We start from the raw sequence: 16,596 nt of genomic DNA on the forward strand, positions 1-16,596 counted from the left end.
GTCATGTCCGCTCATTATTGGCTGCCTATATTGCTGTATGTATTTATCTGCTTTGAAAACTCATGTTTGCTTCATCTTGCATGTAAAATAGTGAGTAAGACACAAGATAAGACCTTTTCTTTCTTGCACTCCTTGTCTGCCCTGATGAGAGACTGCTTGGTAACACTTTTTAAAATGTAAATAGATATAAACTGTATTTTTCATTTGCATTTTAAGCCTTTGACATGGAGTTTGTGTTTCAGTCGGATTAAACAGCAACAACGTTTATCGCATCTTTTTGTTGTTGTTACATCTGAAATGAAAGGCACTCAACCATTTTGGTTCACAAGTTTATATGAAATGAATATGAGGCTTAAGCCGTCTGAGTTAGACAAACAAAGTGCTCATCTCCCAAGTTACTGTCCTTTTAGTACCACATGCCCACTTTGTGTTTATTTTGTGTTTCCTGGCTGAGTTTCTGAGTTTCCCAATAAAAAGACTGTACCTACACAGGCTTCTCACTTTATTTGTCTAACCCAGACTGCCTCAGATTAGCCCTCTATGTATCTTTGCACAGACTGAGGACTGATGCTCATTCTGAGTCAGCATTGTTCTTTATTGGGAAATCTCCATGTGGCAGATAAAAGTCTGCTGAGCACCATCTGATTCCTTCAGTCTCCCTTAATAGGATTTATTATAGCAAAGCCCACAAATTAAATTTCATTCAGGCAGTTAGAGGTCTACATCTCAAAGAAAGACTCCTAAATTGCCAATAGTTGTATTAGCACAAACATAAATAATTATACTCCTTCAGAAAGTGCTGAGGTGATCAGTAGCAGTAGCCAGATGCCCAGACAGGTATCAACTGCCTGTAACATCTCTCAAGCTGTTTGTGTCTGTGAGGGAATTTAGGCCATGTTAATGGAGGTGACCTGCTAAACTTAACCTGTCTTCTTATGTCTCATGTCTCTGGACAGGGTGCTGCTGAAAATGACATTACAAATGACAAAGAAAAGTTGACATGATGCGTTTGACTGCATTTCTTAAGTGTTAAATCAGTATTAAGTTTTTGTCACATGATTTTACATAAGATCAATCCAGGTTGTTGAGTGACTTGTTTATTCTTTGTAACGTCACAAAACATTCACAATGACTTTGATGTGTCATTATCACACTGTCTGTTTGAGGCCAAACCATTCTGAGTTACAATACTTTGTATGAGATCATTAGAATAATAATGCTATTGTATGGTCTGGTTTAGTGTTTATGGATGTGACCACCTTTTTGTGAACATGTAGTTCTTATGTGGGGACAAGGCCTGAAGGTTAACCGTATTTCCTCTTCAAACAACTAAAACAACAATAAAAAAAATGAATGTATGAAAAAAAATCCATAAATGTCAAATCAGTTGTCAGTATTTTAAGCACAACCTGGACGGAAACTCCAGTTTTTAAACATTGCACAGTTAATGCCACTCACAGGACAGTGTGAAAAATTGAGGTTTGATTCTTAGATAGTTCCTAAAAAGACTATTAATACTTTCAGAGACAAACCAACAGCATTCACTGCTGCTGTGAGAACAAACAATCACTTCCTGTTCATGTGGTGACTCGTCAGCTTTTCTGTTTGACCTGTGAGATCTCTTAATACAGTCTCCAAACTCTACAGGCATCAATGCAAACTGATTTAGAGCTGCATGTTTTCATCACAAACACTGAGTATTGGGAACATATTCTCTGTGTATGCAATGGACTTTTGTTCTTTTTCATCCAATAGAAACAATATTTTCCATCCATATTCTTCTAACTTGTGGGGTAGTTCAAAGATCCTGCACACCTGTGTGGGTATGTAGGGCCTTCAATGTATGACAAAGTCTCTACTACAGCTGGTAGAGCTGATGATCAGCTGCTTCTCTAAAGACGTATTTCCTCTGTTCTTCTCTCCTTGCATGTTTTCCTTGCAACAACTTCCACCAGCTCTGTGTCAAGGCCTGCCCCCACTCTCCCGCTACGGTGTCTCTGATTGGCTAATATTAACCCTTACTCCACCCTAAACCAAACCTTAACTAAAGTAATAAATAGAGGCAGTGAGAACAATCCAGTGAGTCAAGAGTTGTCAGAAAGCTGGTGGGGGAAAAGATTTGACTTTTCTCGCGTCTCTCCATGCTTCTAAGGTGGGGGGGACTAAGATGCAATGAAAAGATTGAAATGATGACGGGAGGCAAGGTGAGGAGCTGAGGATGTACAAACTGAGACCTGGGTTGTTGTGTAAAGTAAAAAATGCATCATTTGCAAAACAACAGTAAGAATCATGTCTTCATTTCAACTTGGAGATGTACAGTCTGTTCCTGCATACTAATGATGTGAAGAGGAAGAAAGTCAGGGCGGCCTTTAACACTTCAGTATCTGTTTTAACACATGTGTACCAAGCACAGAGACAGACTGTCTTCAAAGACAGCATCCTCCCTTTTTCATTACAAATGTTCATTGGGACTAACTGACATACAGGACTTTTCATGTATCTGATCTACCTGCTGATTTAACAGACGTGAGGAGCAGCTATGAGTTTAACAGCAGCAGCGAGTGGATTTGTCTTCCTTCTCTCTGTACAAGGTACTGTCCATCTTTATGTTGTGGTAGCACACTTCAGAAAATCAGAGGAAGGTGGGTTTCTTAGTAAATAAATAGATTTGATATGTGATGTTATGCAATGTGGTGCGACCCCTGCAACACCAGACACTAACTTCTCTCTTCAAGTTTTTACAAGACGTCCATCAGAGAACAGAGTCAGTGTCATGTCTTTCATTTAATAGGAAATGACTCACCGTAGGAGTTGAAAGGTAGATAATAAAACTTAAAGTCACACTAATGAATATTTTTATATTAACAATGGTTTGAATAATTGTATAATGTTGAAGATGTTGGTTGTAGTAATGAAGCCACAGAGAATAATCACCTGAATCTGCAGTTCCTCTCAGCTCTACAGAGAGTTTCCTGTTTTGTTTCGCTCTCACCAGCCTTGTTTCCAGCAGCTGCAGCTGATTTCAGTGAAAAGGCTCTAAAAACACCCTGTACACTACCTCTCTAGTACTAAATGACTAGCTGGTGACCATAGCTAATGGCTAGCTGCTAACGAGCCAGACGTTTTCCTACTTCCCCACCTACAAACACTGACCAAGCTGCGTGTGTTGCTGCCTGGAAATGAATGACCTCAGTTTGTACATGTGATTCTAACAATAAAGTTAGGGGAATAAATTAGGGGAATGTTTAATTAAATCTATTATAGTATTTCCGATATTCCTGAATATGTCACAGATTCACTGATGCTGCAAATTCAGATATGTTGGTTTGAGAGGTTCACAAACTGAATTATGTATATTTGTGTTGATTTAAACGCAGCTATAACTTTAAATTCCGCCTTTAAAACAGACATGGGAATCAGCCAATGTTGTTATTACTTTCATTAAGTTACAATAATAAGTGTTTGTCTACATACCACAGTAGCTGTCCACACCTCAGTGGTCTGCATTTCTCTACAGTTTCCATTCACACCTGCAGCAGCCGACCACAGACAGGAAAGCAACTCAGCAAAGCAGACTCCTTTTTTCATGTAGCCTATCACACCCCTCTAATATTTAATGTTACGCTTTTTTATCCTGTTCAGTAAATACACAGTTTCAGTACATCGCTGTTCCTTCACTGCACCCTCTGTATGATGTCCTGCTGTCACGTGTTCATCTCTGGTTCCTTTGCGTTTTATATTCTCATGTAAAAGTGAATGATTTGAAGACTTAGATTGATTGATTGAAGGCATAAACCAGAAGTAATTAGAACATTTAAAACATATTAAAACAGACTTTACAAAGTCCCCAACAGAGAAGTAAAACTACAAGAAAAACTTGTGATACAGAATAAATCTAGTATTCAGTTACAGTTAGGAAAATATTCTGAGAACACTGAGATTATTGTTCTCACACTGACTTAAACCTACAGTGCTGAACTTTCAACACTTCTGACATACAGTATATATATATATATATATACAGGCTCTGCCATGCGAAATTGCTGCTGTTGCTACAGTCGCTCCTATGTTCAGTTCTGGCAAACCGATCATTGCTGGTTGACATAAAACACGTAACTATCGATTCACCAGAGCAGTAATGTTGTCATAGACATCGGGATTTAAAAACTCTGGTAAACTGCCAATACAGACAGAGTTACTTGGCAGTTATAGGCTTAATCAGCATTGTGTGAACTTGTTTGGAAATGGTTTGAATGTAATGTTCATTTATATGTAAAAGTCCCACATTCCTGCTGGTTGGATGCAAAGTAGTTTTGGAAAATGTAGCTTCACACGCTGAAGCACCTCCACTACAAATGAAAGTCTGTGTCCTGATGTTGTTGAGTCTGACTGTAGTTTCTGATGTGCTCTGTGTTACAGTGATACAGGCTCAGAATGGCTGGGGAGTGACTTACACCTCTACTCAGATCTGTGCCTTAAAAGGATCAACAGTGGAAATAAGCTGCACCTACACATACCCATCCAGAATAAATGGCCGTGATACTACAGTTGAGGAAACATTCTGGTTTACTCAGATGAATGGAGATGTACCTGTGGATCTGAGAACAGACTCAGAGTACGCAGGTCGTTTGCAGAACAGTTGTTCTAACAACATCTGCACTCTGAGAATCACAGACCTGAGAGAGAGCGACTCAGCTGAGTACAAGTTCAGGTTCATAACAAACCAACCAGGTGGAAGATTTACTGGTTCACCTGGAGTCACTTTGTCTGTCACAGGTAACATTCATCTGATTTTAAATAATTTATAAATATGTTGCATTGCGCATGTGTATTTATGGTCTAAAATAATGTTCCTGTTCCTTCTTCACAAATCCAGATCTCCAGGTGCAGGTTAGCAGACCAAACGTTGGCATGATTACTACTGAGGCAGAGCTGCTTTGTCACAGCAGCTGTCGTCTGCCTGATCGTCCTTCCTACATCTGGTACAAGAATGGACAGAAAATTCAGACAGAAACATCTTCTTCTTATTCAGGCTACTTTGGTTCTCCAGACAGTTATTCCTGTGCTGTGAAAGGACTGGAGGGTTTCCCCTCTCCTTCAGTGTGTGAGTTTACTCCACAATCTTCCACTAACATAACACCATCTGGTGGAGCCGAATCACTACATGTATTTTAAATAAAGAGACCCTCATTGTGACTCCTCACCAGATCTGGTTTAAAGATGGTCTTAAACTGTTTTATCTTTCAGGTATTCGTGGTCAAACCTGCAGCAGAGTGACTTACACTGACAGAAGCATCTGTGCCTTCAAAGGCTCATCAGTGGACATTTCTTGTACTTACAACAGTTATGACACAGATATCAGATCTAAATTCTGGTTCAGTCCTGAACGTAGTCTTCAGTGGCAGAATCCCTCACAGCCTGAGGACCTTAGTGAAGACTCCCAGTATGCAGGTCGTGTTCAGGTCCTTGAAACAGAGAGAGGACGCTCCACTCTGAGAATCACTGACCTGAGAGAGAGCGACTCAGCTGAGTATCACTTCAAATTCACAGCACATACCTTTGAATGGAGGAGTAGTTTACCTGGTACAACTCTGACTGTCACAGGTACTGATGAACACAAACTGTAACAGCACATTTAAACTATCTGATGACAAGTGAATGTGCAGAATAGTGATCCTGATGAGAAATAATGTTTGTGTGATTAAGTGATTGGATGATGGTCACAATGTTTTATTGTTGTTTAAATCTCTGTGTATGTCTGTTTGATTCAGTTTCACAAAAATAATTTTTCAAATATTTCTGTTTTTTCTCCACAGATTTAGATCTCCAGGTGCAGGTGATCAGATCAACAGTCTACCAGAATTATACTGAGGCAGAGCTGCTTTGTCACAGCAGCTGTCGTCTTCCTGATCGTTCTTCCTACATCTGGTTCAAGAATGGACAGAAAATGGAAAGGGTGGAGACATCTTCTTATAAAGATCAGTTTTATCCTGGAGACATCATCTCCTGTGCTGTAAAAGGACATGAGGATTTCTGCTCTCCTTCAGTGTGTGAGTTTACTCCACTGTGTCAGGAAAAAAACATGCTTATGATCCTAATATTGTCATTTGCTCTGATAAGGTTGTGTGTAAAGCTCCTCTTTTGAAAAGATGTAGTCTATTAAAGAGGTGGTATTCTGCTCATTTTCAGGTTCAAAATCTTAATTAGGGGTTGTACCAGAACAGGTTTACATTTCAAAAAACACCATATTTTTCTCATACTGCACATTGCTGCAGCTCCTCTTTTCACCCTGTGTGTTGTACGCTCCGCTCTTGAGCTACAGAGTGATGCATCTTACTTGTACAAAATCTTTGCTGGGAGTTGCACATGCGTAGTTCCCAGGTAAGGACTACTAGCCAATCAGAAGCAGAGAAGGGCGGGTCGTAAGAAACAAGGTAGTGTGATCCAAATCAAAGTCTTCAGACTGCGACCGAAACCTAGCAGATGGTAAAAGTTACTCACAAGTCCACAACCACACAACATCATTGTTCCACATCTTACCATAAACCACTACAAAAATCACAATATTTCAACTCAATTTTACATCAAAATTGGCCAAACAATTTGAACGTTTGCTCAGTAGCTTTCACATCAGGTGTAACATTAGCATTATAGCTATAACTTTATCTGTGTTGGCCAACGTTTACAGCAACTCCGCACTTGAACAGTCTGAAGTTACATTGCCGTGTTTATTTTAAATATAATTCACAACCGATAAAGCATACTTACAGGTTGTGATTGTGAATTTCCAGGCCCAAACAGAGTCGGAGTAGCATCGTCTTTTAGGACTAATCTATGCTGCCTTCACCGAAAAATTCTACCAGAGCGCAAATCGATAGACTCGACTCTACTCGGCCCTGCTCCGTTTTCGTTACAGATAGTACCCAGAGATAGTACGTAGCTTGTCGTCATAGCAACGCCACACACAACTTCCGTAACGTAATGTCTTTAAACACCATCTGTAATTTCACAGCATTTAAGGGCTCTTTTCTCCATCTCAGCTCTGCCTTTTCTCTTTCTCTCGTTCTCCTGTGCATTTTTTCTACGCACACTCGCGCACTGACTGACCGCTGTGTTGATGTGTGTATGCATGCAATCAATTGCACGTGATGACAGAGATCATGCCATCAGGTTAAAACAAGAAGGGAGGCCGACGGTCTACGGTCTGAGTGACTGTGGCTGCCCTGTGACAGATTCAACTTTAATGGGCCTAATCTCGTTTGACAAAAGTCTGGATGTCAGATTTGACGCGCCTCGAGCGGCGGCACTGCAGGAGAGAGTGAGACGCGCCTGTTGTGTGGATTCTCCGCCGCTGGTCAAGTTGTATTACAAAAGAAAAAATACTGGTAATATTAAGTGGGGTTTTTTATAATTCGCCAACACCGAAAAAAATTTCGGCACCACAAAAACAAATCCATCGTAAACGAGAAACATTATTTTCTCAGGCAGTATGCAAACTGGTCATTGGTCTATCTTCACCAAGCCATCAGAGAGCTTCATGACAGGGGAGGCCATGAGTTTGTCAGAGAGATCCACCTTGTCCCGCCTCTCAATGGACCACCGGGCTGTTTTCTCTGTATCTTTCTTGTAGTTGGTTGGGGCGTCCATGAAAGGAGGGCTTTTCTTCATGGGCATGTGGAAAGGGTAACTAGCCTCTCCACCCCCAGTGCACTCTTTTCTTCCATCAGTTAGTCTTTCCTGACTGTCCTTCAGTCTTACTCTTATTAATAGAGCGGGTGAATAGATCAAGTTCCTGGGAATCAACGTCACAGAGAACCTGACATGGTCGTCCCACATGCTCCCAGCTTTTACAGAGGAGCAATGGAAACAGAAACACATTTATTTGGTTGTGGTCTGAGAGTGCTGTTTGCTGTCTGACAATAAATGCGTTGAAAGTGGAGGGGTCCATGTCAGTGATTGCATAGTCCACTACATTACACCCAAGAGCAGAAGAGTATGTAAATCTCCCTAAAGAGTCTCCTCTGATCCTACAGTCAAGAAAGTACAGACTTGAGGCTCGACAGAGGTGTAGCAGCCCCTGTACCACTACTGTTTGTCAAACTATCAAGGTTGTTTCTGTGAGTGATAATTGGAGATTTACTAAGGGGTCTGGCCAAACACGTGATTATTACCTTGTGGGTCAACAATATCCGGTTCAGTACCAGTTCTTGCATTCAGGTCTCCACATAGAAACCCTATATTTCCCTGGACTTGAAAGTGGGTGATTTCTGTGAGGAGATTGCTAAATATTTCCTCAATATGTCGATTTTATTGGTGGGACATAAATTGCACAAAGATAAATTTCCATCCTGATACTTGAATTTAGTTTTAGCCAGATGTGTGACTTCCCTTCCCTATCTGTCTAATAAACAAACACAGAAGTTTTAATGGATCGTCCTTGATTACATATTCTAATATTTAAGTAATTCATGTTCATCTCTTCTCCAGATGCTCCAAAGCTTCCCTCTGTGTCAGTGAGTCCCTCTGCTGAGATAGTGGAGGGCAGTTCAGTGACTCTGACCTGCAGCAGTGATGCTAACCCAGCAGCTAAATACACCTGGTACAAGGAGAATGAAGACTCACCAAAAGCATCAGGACAGAACTTCACCATCACTGACTTCAGAGCTGAACACAGTGGGAATTATTACTGTGAAGCCCAGAACAGAAGAGGACGTCATAACTCCACCTTACATCTGATTGTTGTGGCAGGTAAGGTTATACTACATTTAAAGGGGTCCTCACACATCTTTGAGCTGACCTTGGGTTACAGAAGCTCACCTTACTTTAGTTTGGATTATTTTTTAAACTTTGACAAAACCGATCCCAAAATAACTTAAACCATAATTTGTGTCCAGTTATCTTCACTATTGGACCCAAACATTCCTGTAACTTTTCCAGTGTTTGTGCTTGATTGTTGTTTTCCAGGTTCATTGAAATTTCCAGTTGTTCTATCAGTCAGTGCTGTTGTTCTGGTCTTCATACTTCTTCTCTCTGTCTTCATATGGATTAGGTGAGCAGATCAGTTTCTCTGTGATTCAATTTACTATGGATCTTAAAGGACGCGTTCACATTTTTTGGTATCAAGTCAAGTCAGTCTCAAAGCAATAGTCACATTGAAAGTTAGCTGTAATGGTTCCTCATGTTAACACTGGCCCTCAAGAGATCCCCTCTGAAAGCAGTTTCAATGTAAGTGATGCTGGAAATACCATACAAAAAAAGACTAACAGTGATAGATACACACAGAATATGATTTCTGTGTGTATCTATCACTTACATTGAAACTACTTTAGGGAGGGATTTATTTGAGGCCAGTTTGTACAAGAGCAACCAATAACTCTCAATGTACATATGGGCATTTTAGCATTGTATTAGTGTTTGTTTGAAGAAATGCGTCATGTGTTTAGTTAATAATTTGCTTCTTTTATTTATTCTCCTGTCAGAAAGAGCTCCTTGCAAAAACAACCTGAGGCTGATGAGACACCACACAACAGAGCAGAGGTACAAACAAAAACATGCTGTTCAGTCACCGGTCAGCTGGTCATCTCATAGGTGCATCACTTTCTTCTTTGACTACTTTATTCACCAAATTAACCACATCCTCCTTTATCTATCACCCTCCCTACTAGCATCATTCTCTAGTTACACCTGATAACCTCATGGCCAAACTGAAGATAATGTGCAAGTTTAAGATTCTATCTTAAGTCACGTTTTATAAATGAACGGCATTTATTTTAATAGTTTTTAGACAGGAGAAAAAATCTGACTCACATCTGGTTTACCTGAAAGATTAAAGGAGAGGTTCCACATTCCACATCCAAGTCTGTTTGTTATCCAGGTGTCCATATGAACATTTAAACAGTAATTATTCCTCCTGTTCATTCTACGTTATTAAGAAATCCCTTCCTAATGCACTTTCAGTGTTGTAATGAGGGACAAAATCCAATGTCCTCAATCTGTGTGAAAATTATTTAAAAGTTTATCTGAAGGTAAAATGAGGCTTTAGCCATCCAAGTTACACAAATCAAACGGGTCTCTTACAAAGTCAGTAATTTCATCCCAGCACTATATAAAACATAAGACTGTTGTTTTAAAACTGACAAACTTTTACTTTAAATACCCACAATGAATTAAGTCTTTCTCCAGACATACTTCTGGCACATGGTTCACCTAAATTGAACAACAAACTTCTTGTACACTATCTGGTTCATGGGGCATTAAGTAAAATGTGAATACTATTATCATCTGCTGCTGGTATTGCAACACAAAGAGAAGCATGTTTCCATCCAATGTCATGCAAATTTGAAGCGGACTCTTGAAATGTCGCAAAAAAGAAAAAAAGGGAAATGTGAAATGGCTCATCAGCTGTTTTGGAGTGAATACACCAGTCGCATGGAACTAATGGCCACTGATCTTAGAAAACTGGAGAGAGGTCCTCAGAATTGTGTTTCAAGAGGGCAAGTTGCTACCAGCCATGTCTCCACACGTTATGGGAATATTGGTCAAGATGCCAACAGCAGAAACAGCTGATCAGACGTGAGTTACAAGTTCGCTACATCAGAACTTATTCGGCAAAAGTGTTTCCATCTCCCAAGTAGTGCATTAAGAGTTTTTCGACAAAGGCAAAAAACACCTCAAGCCAGCGTAAAAAGTTTTTTGCGAGATTAAGGATTTTGTTTTTTCTGGGGTTTTTTTTCATCAACCTTTTCTAATGCCACATAAATAACATTGATGGAAACACGGCTACAGACTGATATCAAGCCTCAGGATCACAGTTCTTTGGTTTAGCAAATTAGGCTGAACACACTCCACCTTATACCCTGCAGATATTTTACTGAGTGGTCCTGTCATGCTGCAGTTCAGAGTTCTGTTTGTCTTGTAAAGAGTACATGGAAAATGTAATAGTGACTATCTCTGTGACCAGCAGACAGATGAAACTCAGGATGCAACCATACGATTCGTAAGAAACCAGGCAGAGGCTCTCTACTCCAACTACAGCCCAGCTCAGCCCCTCAGAAACGAGGAGGAGGTTGTTTACGCGGCCCCCAACTTCAACAGTGCCGCAGGGTGAGCAACTCTTCACACAGGACAATCTTTGTTGCTGTTTAATTTAAATAAAGTTAAATAAAAATAGAAAGTGTTTAATCCCACATGTTCTATGTTTTTTTAGTGTTTTTATTAAATGTTCTTCTTTTAAATTATTGATTCCTTCACAGAACAAGGCCTCAAGCAGCTGTGGAGGATGTATCTGCCCTGTACAGCAGAGTTAGTAGACGACACTGAGTGTGGTGACAACATGGATCTGTGGTCTGTATTTATGCATGGACTTTCTATGCCTTTTCTAGCAGGTGGCCCCATTTGATTTTTCCTCAGGACAGACTGGGCCAAGAATGCAGAATCAAGGCAGCAATAATCATTTATACATCGATTATATTAATGAAGGACAGATAGATTAAATATTAGACACTTCTCTGATGGTTTAAACAAAACTGGACATTTAAACCTTCGTGAAGAATTTATTACAGGACTGTTGTGTTAAACTGCATTACTTTAGCTCGTGTACCATTTTTTCAGGACTTTACAATTTTGATTATTATATGATCACATTTGGTCATAATGTTTGGGTTTTTTGTTTGTTTTTTTAAAGGGACAGTGCACATCAGTGAACATAAGGACAATGCCCAAATGTAAATGAGCCAGATTTAGCCATACAGACTCATTTTTATCTGGAGTCCCTGGCAGGTTGATGTTATAAGAATAAGTCACATCTATTGTCAGTATTCATATGCTGATTTTCTGAACTTGTATTTTTATTGCATGGTCATGTCCGCTCATTATTGGCTGCCTATATTGCTGTATGTATTTATCTGCTTTGAAAACTCATGTTTGCTTCATCTTGCATGTAAAATAGTGAGTAAGACACAAGATAAGACCTTTTCTTTCTGGAGAAAGAGAGACTGCTTGGTAACACTTTTTAAAATGTAAATAGATATAAACTGTATTTTTCATTTGCATTTTAAGCCTTTGACATGGAGTTTGTGTTTCAGTCGGATTAAACAGCAACAACGTTTATCGCATCTTTTTGTTGTTGTTACATCTGAAATGAAAGGCACTCAACCATTTTGGGGCATAAATCAACTTTGATAATAATAGTTTTTGGGGTGATATAAATTCTCTAAACCGTGGTTTAACAATCTGTACATATGATGGTGCTAACAGAGCTCAAAGGAAGGAAGTTTGTTGTTTATCCAGTTTGTCTCCTTGTTGCTTGAAACGCTGAAGTGTGTAGTGATTACTGAGAATCGGTGTGTGACCATATCTATTGTCTCAGACCTAAATGTTCTGCACAAATGTTAAAGTTTAACTAGTTAAAGATCTACAAGACAAACGTCTGTATCTGCTGTTATCATTCCACTTGTCCAAACTGGACGTTAAGATATCCTTTGGTAAAAAAGGGGGACAATATGCCGTCCTCTGTGCAAAAATGTATTCACAAGTTTATATGAAATGAATATGAGGCTTAAGCCGTCTGAGTTAGACAAACAAAGTGCTCATCTCCCAAAGTTACTGTCCTTTTAGTACCAAATGCCCACTTTGTGTTTACTTTGTGTTTCCTGGCTGAGTTTCTGAGTTTCCCAATAAAAAAGACTGTACCTACACAGGCTTCTCACTTTATTTGTCTAACCCAGACTGCCTCAGATTAGCCCTCTATGTATCTTTGCACAGACTGAGGACTGATGCTCATTCTGAGTCAGCATTGTTCTTTATTGGGAAATCTCCATGTGGCAGATAAAAGTCTGCTGAGCACCATCTGATTCCTTCAGTCTCCCTTAATAGGATTTATTATAGCAAAGCCCACAAATTAAATTTCATTCAGGCAGTTAGAGGTCTACATCTCAAAGAAAGACTCCTAAATTGCCAATAGTTGTATTAGCACAAACATAAATAATTATACTCCTTCAGAAAGTGCTGAGGTGATCAGTAGCAGTAGCCAGATGCCCAGACAGGTAACAACTGCCTGTAACATCTCTCAAGCTGTTTGTGTCTGTGAGGGAATTTAGGCCATGTTAATGGAGGTGACCTGCTAAACTTAACCTGTCTTCTTATGTCTCATGTCTCTGGACAGGGTGCTGCTGAAAATGACATTACAAATGACAAAGAAAAGTTGACATGATGCGACTGCATTTCTTAAGTGTTAAATCAGTATTAAGTTTTTGTCACATGATTCACAATGACTTTGATGTGTCATTATCACACTGTCTGTTTGAGGCCAAACCATTCTGAGTTACAATACTTTGTATGAGATCATCAGAATAATACATGCAATTGTATGGTCTGGTTTAGTGTTTATGGATGTGACCACCTTTTTGTGAACATGTAGTTCTTATGTGGGGACAAGGCCTGAAGGTTAACCGTATTTCCTCTTCAAACAACTAAAACAACAATAAAAAAATGAATGTATGAAAAAAAATCCATAAATGTCAAATCAGTTGTCAGTATTTTAAGCACAACCTGGACGGAAACTCCAGTTTTTAAACATTGCACAGTTAATGCCACTCACAGGACAGTGTGAAAAATTGAGGTTTGATTCTTAGATAGTTCCTAAAAAGTCTATTAATACTTTCAGAGACAAACCAACAGCATTCACTGCTGCTGTGAGAACAAACAATCACTTCCTGTTCATGTGGTGACTCGTCAGCTTTTCTGTTTGACCTGTGAGATCTCTTAATACAGTCTCCAAACTCTACAGGCATCAATGCAAACTGATTTAGAGCTGCATGTTTTCATCACAAACACTGAGTATTGGGAACATATTCTCTGTGTATGCAATGGACTTTTGTTCTTTTTCATCCAATAGAAACAATATTTTCCATCCATATTCTTCTAACTTGTGGGGTAGTTCAAAGATCCTGCACACCTGTGTGGGTATGTAGGGCCTTCAATGTATGACAAAGTCTCTACTACAGCTGGTAGAGCTGATGATCAGCTGCTTCTCTAAAGACGTATTTCCTCTGTTCTTCTCTCCTTGCATGTTTTCCTTGCAACAACTTCCACCAGCTCTGTGTCAAGGCCTGCCCCCACTCTCCCGCTACGGTGTCTCTGATTAGCTAATATTAACCCTTACTCCACCCTAAACCAAACCTTAACTAAAGTAATAAATAGAGGCAATGAGAACAATCCAGTACGAGTTGTCAGAAAGCTGGTGGGGGAAAAGATTTGACTTTTCTTGTGTCTCCATGCTTCTAAGGTGGGGGGGACTAAGATGCAATGAAAAGATTGAAATGATGACGGGAGGCAAGGTGAGGAGCTGAGGATGTACAAACTGAGACCTGGGTTGTTGTGTAAAGTAAAAAATGCATCATTTGCAAAACAACAGTAAGAATCATGTCTTCATTTCAACTTGGAGATGTACAGTCTGTTCCTGCATACTAATGATGTGAAGAGGAAGAAAGTCAGGGCGGCCTTTAACACTTCAGTGTCTGTTTTAACACAAGAGTACCAAGCACAGAGACAAACTGTCTTCAAAGACAGCGTCCTCCCTTTTTCATTACAAATGTTCATTGGGACTAAGTGACATTTTGGTTATATTAAAACCCCTTGTTGAACTATACCTGCTCCACTCTGTGTCCTGCGTTTGGGTCCTCCAACCTGCCTCCACACCACGATCGTGACAGCGAGTGGATTTGTTGTCTTCCTTCTCTCTGTACAAGGTACTGGACATCTTTATATTGTGTTAGCGCACTTCAGAAAATCAGAGGAAGATGACTTTTATTTTTATATATATATATATATATATATATAATAATAATACGATTTGATGTGTGTTATACAATGTGGTGCGACCCCTGCAACACCAGACATTCACTTCTTTCTTTAAATTGAACTCTTTACAAGACGTCCAACAGAAAACGTGAGTCAGTGTCATGTCTGTCTTTTCACAGGAGATCACTAACTGTAGGAGTTGAAAGGTGGACAACATAACTTAAAGTTAAAAAATCTGCAGTTTCCCTCAAAACATTTGTTACACTCTCACCAGCCTTGTTTCCAGCATCAGCTGCAGCTGATTTCAGTGAAAAGGCTCTAAAAACACCCTGTACACTACCTGCCTAGTACCAAATGACTAGCTGGTGACCATAGCTAATGGCTAGCTGCTAACGAGCCAGACGTTTTCCTACTTCCCCACCTACAAACACTGACCAAGCTGGGTGTGCTGCTGCCTGGAAAGGAACTCATGACCTCGGTCTGTACATTTAATTTTTCAGAACAAGTTAATAAAATTAGGGGAGTGTTTAATCAAATCCATTATAAGATAGTATTCTTGAATATGTCACAGATTCACTGATGCTGCAAATTCAGACATGTTGGTTTGAAAAGTTCACAAACTGAATTGTGTTTATTTGTGTTGACATAAAAATGCATCTGATCCATACGTATCCTAAACACAGCTTTAACTGAAAATTCCACCTTTAAAACACACATGGGAATCAGCCAATGTTGTTATTACTTTCATTAAGTTACAATAATAAGTGTTTGTCTACATACCACAGTAGCTGTCCACACCTCAGTGGTCTGCATTTCTCTACAGTTTCCATTCACACTCTGCAGCAGCCGACCACAGACAGGAAAGCAACTCAGCAAAGCAGACTCCTTTTTGTGTAGCCTATCACACCCCTCTAATATTTAATGTTCCACTTTTTTATCCTGTTCAGTAAATACAGTTTCAGTACATCGCTGTTCCTTCACTGCACCCTCTGTATGATGTCCTGCTGTCACGTGTTCATCTCTGGTTCCTTTGCGTTTTATATTATGTAAAAGTGAATGATTTGAAGACTTCTCAATAGCTCTGTTCACTTTGGCATAAACCAGAAGAACTTAATTTATAACATATTACAACAGACGTTGTAGAAGTCCCCAACAAAGTAGTAAATACATAAAAAAAACTTGATACAGAATAAATCTTATATTCAGTTCTAGTTAATAAAATATTCTGAGAACTGTGGTGGGAGAAGTGTGTTTGAATAAACATCTCAGGCAAACACTTTTCTTTCTGTGAATTTTATTGAAGTCTGCAGAAGGAACTCACAGGGACACATGCACATCAGAGAGTATCGGCCGAGTGAGCTGCAGTGTAACAGCTCATGCAGCTTTTATCTTGTCTCAGGGTCGGAGTACTATCTCATCAAAGGAACATGGTGTCTTTCAGTGTTCCTTAGGGGATCTATAGAAAGACACCCATGTCCAAGGTACATGTGGTGAACCACTTAAAGTCCTGACCCCTCTGGACATACGTTAAAGCATCACACACATTTACCTTCCATTGACCCCATACCCAAGAGGCTGGTGAGATTATTTACATGGCAGTGTTTTAAAGATGGTTCTCATGAAATTTCCATTACAATACTCCCTTTTAGCATTTTATGCTAACACAACATAATGAGAATATAAACACTTCATGTAACTTCAGCAGTACTTGAAGAGAAGGTGATTATGTAAAAATATAAGGAATAAAAATACAATGTAAGGAATATAAAAATGAGAGGACACAAGACACAATACAAA

The 16,596-nt window shown here is 39.5% G+C and overlaps 1 long non-coding RNA gene across 2 annotated transcripts; it reads left to right on the top strand.

The window, feature by feature from the left end:
- Positions 1 to 8,678: 8,678 nt before the first annotated feature.
- On the top strand, positions 8,679 to 12,695 carry LOC119899035. Of its 2 annotated transcripts, none has more exons than XR_005443691.1 (5): positions 8,679 to 8,748; positions 8,965 to 9,049; positions 9,480 to 9,537; positions 10,961 to 11,103; positions 11,253 to 12,695. It is a non-coding gene; the product is annotated as an uncharacterized LOC119899035 (long non-coding RNA). The 2 variants fall into 2 exon arrangements; XR_005443693.1 differs by having other exon boundaries at positions 10,964 to 11,103.
- Positions 12,696 to 16,596: the final 3,901 nt, after the last annotated feature.

Source organism: Micropterus salmoides, unplaced genomic scaffold (assembly GCF_014851395.1).
Source record: "Micropterus salmoides isolate LMB-PRFRI ecotype aquatic unplaced genomic scaffold, ASM1485139v1 Ms_hic_scaffold_1, whole genome shotgun sequence".
NCBI classification, from domain to species: Eukaryota; Metazoa; Chordata; class Actinopteri; order Centrarchiformes; family Centrarchidae; genus Micropterus; species Micropterus salmoides.